The sequence below is a fragment of the Pseudophryne corroboree genome, chromosome 8 (assembly GCF_028390025.1).
Source record: "Pseudophryne corroboree isolate aPseCor3 chromosome 8, aPseCor3.hap2, whole genome shotgun sequence".
Lineage (NCBI taxonomy): Eukaryota > Metazoa > Chordata > Amphibia > Anura > Myobatrachidae > Pseudophryne > Pseudophryne corroboree.
Window position 1 is genome coordinate 291,333,206 of NC_086451.1, and position 7,964 is coordinate 291,341,169.

Here is a 7,964-nt window from a genome sequence, read left to right on the forward strand (position 1 = left end):
GTGTAGTCAGGTAATGTCTGGTATATTCGCATCCCAATCTGTGTTGGATGCATGTATACAAGGACTTCACATCGCTTGTGCAAATAAAATATGACTCCTCCCATTTGAGTTCTTCTAAGATTTGTAAAATGTGTAGTGTATCTTTCAAGTAGCTTTTTTGTTTCTGTGCTAACGGCTGTAGGTAGTGATCTATGTAATGTGAAAGATTCGCGGTGAGGGATCCAATTCCTGAAGTTATCGGACGGCCCGGAGGTTCCTTAATATCCTTGTGGATTTTGGGAAGGTGGTAGAAGGTCGGTATTTTCGGGTTCTTTGTGCAAATGTAGTCATACTCTTTTTTCGTGACTATTCCCATTTCCAATCCCTCATCCATTTGTCTAACCAGCTGTTTCTGAAATTCTTTTGTCAGGTCCGTGAGTAATTTCTTATAGGTCGATGTATCCGATAGTAATTTTCGAGCTTCTCCATCATACTGTACGCACAAAGAAATGTATGAAATACAGAGTATAGAGATGAAGAAAAAATTTCTAAGGAAAGGCTACAAAGAAGAACAAATCCAAACGGAAGTCGATAAAGTATTACATCTGGATCGAAAAATGATGTTGCAATATAAAGAAAAGAAAACAGAGAACAACAACATCCAAACCTCCTTCATCACCCAATATAATTCACACCACAAGGAGATTGAAGACATCATCAAGAGAAATTGGCACATACTAATGCTTGATGAAAATCTCAAAACTATAATACCGCAAACTCCGAAAGTGATCTATAGGAGGGCAAGGAATCTGAAACAAGAACTGACACATAGCTTCCTTCCAATGGAGAATCATCAGAAGATAAAGGGAAACAATGGATTCCATGCATGCTTAACATGCCTGGGATGCAAAAAATCAGGAAGAAGAATAACTCAACCAATAACATCCTTCACATCAAACCACACCAAAGAAAATTACTCCATCAAACAACAGATATCGTGCGCAACAGAGGGTGTCATATACCTATTGGAATGCCCATGTGGACAGCAGTATATAGGACAGACCAAAAGAAAACTCAAAATCCGTATAGCAGAACATGTATATAATATTAAAAGAGGATTGGATACACACAGTGTCTCTCAACACTATGCGGAACAACATGGAAGAAATCCGGATGGTCTGAAATTTATGGCCATACAAAAAGTGAATTTAAACTGGCGAGGGGGTGATATATCAACAGAATTAAGAAAAGCTGAGACGAAGTGGATCTACGAACTGAGAACTTTAAAACCACATGGTCTCAACATTGACATTGATTTAAATATAGTTCATCCTTCTACATATTTTATTTTTGCATTTCAGCTACACTATATACTTTTTCAGCTATATTACATACATACACAGTCTAATGCTGAAGCAGGTGCTTGCCGCCTATTTTTTGGAAGTTCCTGTTGACAACTTCCGGTTTTAAAAGCCGTTTTTAATAAAGTTTATTGAAACCAGGGAGGATAAAAGGAATCTCCCTAACAACATTCAATATCCTGGATGAAGTGCCGCAGTGCATGAAACGCGTCGATACACAAAGATCCCGTCACCGCGTCACCCGGAAGTGACGTTCCGCGGCGCCTCATCAACTTCCGGTTAGGAAGAAGAGACGCCGGCCGCCGAGAACGAACTGACCAGTGTGAGATCCACAGACCAGAGGACCCAGAGGTAGGAAAGGGACAGCTAGTACACCTGCCGGGGACCTTGCTATAGTGCCTGGAGGGACCACATTAAGCTGGAGATCGGGACTTTTTAAAATTTTCAAAAAAGAGCTTAAACATTACAGGGCACCTTGAGTTTATAATTAACCCACTGTGTTTAAACCTGTTTTTCTTTTTCAGCATTAGACAGTGACACATTATCAAGCGCTCCATATACACATTAATTATACTATTTATATCCAATGGAGCTGCTGGTTTTATAGCGTAGTACTTTTTTCCTTTTTCCTCTTAACGTAGCACCAAGCAACTGCAGCTATAGCACATTATGGCCATACACATTACAAACTCATCAAAAAGAAATGAAATTGACAGTATTTTTTCAGTATGCCCAACCATAGAAACAATTGAAGAACCAGTTGAAGACGAAGGATTTCGTACTAAATTCCTGAAACTGGAAAAAAATTATACCCAGGAAGTAAAGCAATGGTGGGAGATTACTACATTGAAAAAATATCTGGATAATAACCTCATTCCTAGGGGTTTAAGAATACAGAAAAACCCAACTTTTGAACCTTCAAGCAGAAATTTCTTCACTAAGTGGAATGAGGAATTGGATAACTGTTCTAAGAACCTCATTAAACTCATCATTGAGGATAGACAAAATAAGAATTTACTCAGCGGTAATTCTATTTCTCGTAGTCCGTAGTGGATGCTGGGGACTCCGTAAAGACCATGGGGAATAGACGGGCTCCGCAGGAGACTGGGCACACTATAAGAAAGATTTGGTACTACCTGGTGTGCACTGGCTCTTCCCTCTATGCCCCTCCTCCAGACCTCAGTTAGGATACTGTGCCCGGAAGAGCTGACACAATAAGGAAGGATTTTGAATCCCGGGTAAGACTCATACCAGCCACACCAATCACACCGTATAACTCGTGATATTAAACCCAGTTAACAGTATGAAATATAACTGAGCCTCTCAACAGATGGCTCAACAATAACCCTTTAGTTAGGCAATAACTATATACAAGTATTGCAGACAATCCGCACTTGGGATGGGCGCCCAGCATTCACTACGGACTACGAGAAATAGAATTACCGGTGAGTAAATTCTTATTTTCTCTGACGTCCTAGTGGATGCTGGGGACTCCGTAAGGACCATGGGGATTATACCAAAGCTCCCAAACTGGCGGGAGAGTGCGGATGACTCTGCAGCACCGAATGAGAGAACTCAAGGTCCTCCTCAGCCAGGGTATCAAATTTGTAGAATTTAGCAAACGTGTTTGCCCCTGACCAAGTTGCAGCTCGGCAAAGTTGTAAAGGCGAGACCCCTCGGGCAGCCGCCCAAGATGAGCCCACCTTCCTCGTGGAATGGGCTTTCACTGATTTAGGATGCGGCAATCCAGCCGCAGAATGCGCCAGCTGAATTGTGCTACAAATCCAGCGAGCAATAGTCTGCTTAGAAGCAGGAGCACCTATTTTGTTGGGTGCATACAGGATAAAAAGCGAGTCAGTTTTCCTGACTCCAGCCGTCCTGGAAACATAAATTTTCAAGGCCCTGACTACGTCCAGTAACTTGGAATCCTCCAAGTCTCTAGTAGCCGCAGGCACCACAATAGGTTGGTTCAAGTGAAAAGCTGATACCACCTTAGGGAGAAACTGGGGACGAGTCCTCAATTCTGCCCTATCCATATGGAAAATCAGATAAGGGCTTTTACATGACAAAGCCGCCAATTCTGACACACGCCTGGCCGAAGCCAAGGCCAATAACATGACCACTTTCCACGTGAGATATTTCAGATACACGGTTTTAAGTGGTTCAAACCAATGTGATTTTAGGAAACTCAACACCACATTGAGATCCCAAGGTGCCACAGGAGGCACAAAAGCTGGCTGAATATGAAGCACTCCCTTTACAAAAGTCTGAACTTCAGGCAGTGAAGCCAGTTCTTTCTGGAAGAAAATCGACAGAGCCGAAATCTGGACCTTAATGGAACCCAATTTTAGGCCCATAGTCACTCCTGACTGTAGGAAGTGCAGAAAACGACCCAGCTGAAATTCCTCTGTAGGGGCCTTCCTGGCCTCACACCACGCAACATATTTTCGCCAAATGCGGTGATAATGGTTTGCGGTTACTTCTTTCCTGGCTTTTATCAGCGTAGGAATGACTTCCTCCGGAATGCCCTTTTCCTTTAGGATCCGGAATTCAAACGCCATGCCGTCAAACGCAGCCGCGGTAAGTCTTGGAACAGACAGGGCCCCTGCTGTAGCAGATCCTGTCTGAGCGGTAGAGGCCATGGGTCCTCTGATAACATTTCTTGAAGTTCCGGGTACCAAGCTCTTCTTGGCCCATCCGGAACCACGAGTATCGTTCTTACTCCTCGCCTTCTTATTATTTGTTAGGGTCTCCTGCCCTGTGCTGCCACGTCGTCATGGCAACCGGGAGACAAGTGCTAGTGGAGTAACCTGAGCGCAGCTGATACTCCGGTTCGGGTCTTTTGCTGTGCAGTGGTTATAGGCTCTGTGCACGGCAGGGGATCCGGTGCTGGTTTTTGTGCTCACAGTCTGTGAGGTCTGAGTGGGGCGTGGACAGCACCTGCTTTATAAGGCCTCTTTTCAGAGTAAGCAGATGCTGCTGAATCTTTGTTGGTTAGTCAGTTCATGAAAGTTAGCCAGTACTGTGTAGCTTTGTATTTGTTTGTTGCTTACTGCAAATAGGCCTGGGGATTTGGTATTACACTCTGCCAATCCAGACCTAGCAGTAAGACTGGAGTCAGTCGTTTGGCTTGCTGGGGTTCTGTTACTACTCTGTGAACTTAGCAAGTTTGCGGCTGTATTCTAAGACTTGCCTGTCTAATCCTGTCTCACTGTGCTAGGTGTCAGGGGTCAGTTTAGTGGCAGTAAGCTAAAACCTGTGCACTGCAAGTGAGAAATAGGATTGTGGAGACTCTCCTTATGTCTATCATTCCATCTCTGACCAAGGAGTTTACTGCCACACCCGTTGGTAACCCTTTAGGGTTTTGCTGTTGCCCTTAGCAACAGCATTTCGGGTTCTTTACGTATTAAAACACAACATCTTGCTTTTTCTATCTGAGCAGTTCTAATACAAGGGAGATACCCAGTTCCTTAGCCTCTGGGCTTCTCTGTTCACTTTGTGTGTATTTTGTTACCCTGTCACCTTCTGTGTACGTTATGTCATATTCCCCAGTTTGTCTGTGAATCCATTTGTTTTGCATAACAGTTCAAACACCAGTACATTCCTGCAGACACTGGAGTGCATAACAGTTCTGACACCGGTACTTTCCTGCAGGCACTGGTGTGCATAACATATTCAGCAGCCCAATACTCCTGTTGAAATTTTGTGGGAATATGGAGCATACCCCTCAAAATACGTTGCAACAGGTGGTCGATCAGGTGCAGGTCCTGACTCGACAATTTAATGATTTGTCCATTAAAATGCACACCTCCCAGGCTGCTGGCGGAGCTCCCGCAGCAGCAGCACCTGCAGGGGTTAAGGAGCCGAAAGTAAATCTCCCGGATCGTTTTTCTGGAGATCGCTCGCAGTTCTTTTGTTTCAAGGAGAGCTGCAAGCTATACTTCCGGCTTAGGCCTCAGTCTTCTGGGTCGGAGATTCAGCGGGTGGGCATAGTGATTTCCTTGCTACAAGGAGACCCACAGGTCTGGGCATATGGGTTGCATCCTGACTGTCCGTCGCTTAAAAGTGTTGATGCTTTTTTTACGGCACTGGGCATGTTGTATGATGACCCTGACAAGACGGCCTCAGCCGAGGCTCAGATTTCGATCCTTAAGCAAGGGCGAAGGCCAGTTGAGGTTTACTGTACGGAGTTTCGGAGGTTGGCCCATGATACCCAGTGGAATGACCCAGCCCTGAGACACCAGTACCGAAGAGGTCTTTCTAACCAGATAAAGGACCAACTGGTACAATATCCCTTGCCTGATAGCTTGGATCAGCTCATGCAGTTATCCATCCGGGTGGATAGACGGCTGAGAGAGCGTAGGCTTGAAAGGGCGACTGAGATTTCCTTCCTTCCCAAGGGAACCTCAGACTCTGAGGAATTTTCTGAGGAGCCTATGCAGATTGGGGCTACCCGCCTCTCCTCGCGTGAGAAGACGCGGAGGAGACAGCAGGGGTTGTGTTTGTACTGTGGGAATAAAGGTCATGTGGTAGTATCATGCCCAGAAAAGCCGGAAAACTTCAGGGCTTGAGGGTGATGGGAAATATCCTGTCAGGCCAGAAGTCAGAATTTCCCAAGAAGACTTTTATCATTCCGGTGACCTTGAAGATCCTCGGTCAAACTGTCAAGACTGAGGCCTTTGTGGACAGTGGGGCCGACGGGCTTTTTATGGACCGCCAATTCGCCCTGAAACACTCTGTTCCCTTAGTACCCTTGGCATCGGAAATTGAGATTTGTGGGTTAAACGGGGAACCATTATCCCAAGGTAAAATTACCTCTTGCACTAGCCAGATTTCTTTGTTTATTGGAGCCACACACTCTGAAAAATTGTCCTTTTATGTGACTGTCTGTACTTTTGCCCCATTGGTGTTGGGGTTACCCTGGTTAAGGGCCCACAATCCTCAATTTGACTGGGTCTCTGGGGAGATTCTTAGTTGGGGTACTGATTGTTTCAGGAGTTGCTTGAGCCTTCCAGTCAGGCTCTCGCAGCTAAGGTTGCCAGGATTGCCAGGGTGTTATGCAGATTTTGCGGACGTGTTCTCAAAAAAAGTTGCAGAGGTACTACCTCCCCATCGCCCCTATGACTGTGCCATTGATTTGCTGCCAAATGCTAAGCTTCCCAAGAGCAGGTTGTACTCCCTGTCACGTCCTGAGACTCAGGCTATGGCAGAGTACATTCAGGAGAACTTGGCTAAGGGATTTATCAGACCTTCACAGTCTCCAGTTGGGTCGGGGTTCTTCTTCGTGGGTAAAAAGGACGGTTCGTTGCGACCCTGCATCGACTTCAGGGAATTGAACCGTATCACGATTAAAAACTCATACCCACTGCCTCTCATTTCGGTCTTGTTTGACCAGCTTCGTACTGCCACCATTTTTTCTAAGATTGACCTACGCGGTGCGTACAATCTAATCCGAATAAGAGAGGGGGATGAATGGAAGACTGCCTTTAATACCCACTCAGGGCATTATGAATATTTGGTGATGCCTTTTGGGCTCTGTAATGCCCCGGCAGTCTTCCAGGATTTCATGAATGATGTGCTCAGGGAATATTTGGATAGATTCTTAGTTGTATACTTAGATGACATCCTAATCTTCTCCCATTCCCTGGAGGAACATCGGAAGCATGTACGCTTAGTCCTCCAGAAACTCAGAGACCACCGGCTTGGGGCGAAGCTGGAGAAGTGCGAATTTGAAGTTCAGCAAATCGCATTTCTAGGATATATTATCTCCCCAGAAGGTTTCCAAATGGAGGGTTCCAAGGTACAGGCAGTCCTGGATTGGGTGCAGCCCACTAGTTTGAAGGCGCTTCAGCGTTTCCTGGGCTTTGCGAATTTTTATAGACGATTTATCGCTGGATTTTCGTCTATAGTGGCACCCTTGGTGGCACTCACTAAGAAAGGGGCGGATGTTGCTCACTGGTCTTGTGAGGCTAAAGCGGCTTTTGCCCGTCTCAAAAGGGCATTTGTTTCGGCCAAGGTGCTGCGACACCCAGATCCAGAGCGTCCTTTTGTGGTGGAGGTGGATGCCTCTGAGATGGGTATTGGGGCAGTGCTTTCTCAGATGGGAGTGTCTGATAATCGCCTTCATCCCTGTGCTTACTTTTCCCGTAAATTTTCGCCTGCCGAGATGAATTATGACGTGGGTAACCGGGAATTGTTGGCTATTAAGGATGCACTCGAGGAGTGGAGACACTGGCTTGAGGGGGCTAAGTTTGTGGTCTCAATTCTCACTGACCATAAGAATCTGGCATATTTAGAGTCAGCGAAGCGTCTCAATGCCAGGCAGGCACGATGGGCTTTGTTTTTTGCTCGCTTTAATTTTTTGATAACATATCGCCCTGGGTCAAAAAACATCAAGGCTGATGCGCTCTCGCGGAGTTTTGCTCCAATCCAGGAGACCACCGAGGAGCCGTTGCCCATTGTTTCCCCATAATGTATTAAAGTGGGCATTACCCAGGACCTCTTATCATTAGTCCTTAGAGCACAGGAGCAGGCTCCTCCAGACCTTCCGGTAGGTCTTTTCTTTGTGCCTCCTAGGTTAAGACAGCGAGTGTTCCTGGAATTCCATGCCAAGAAGTCGGCAGG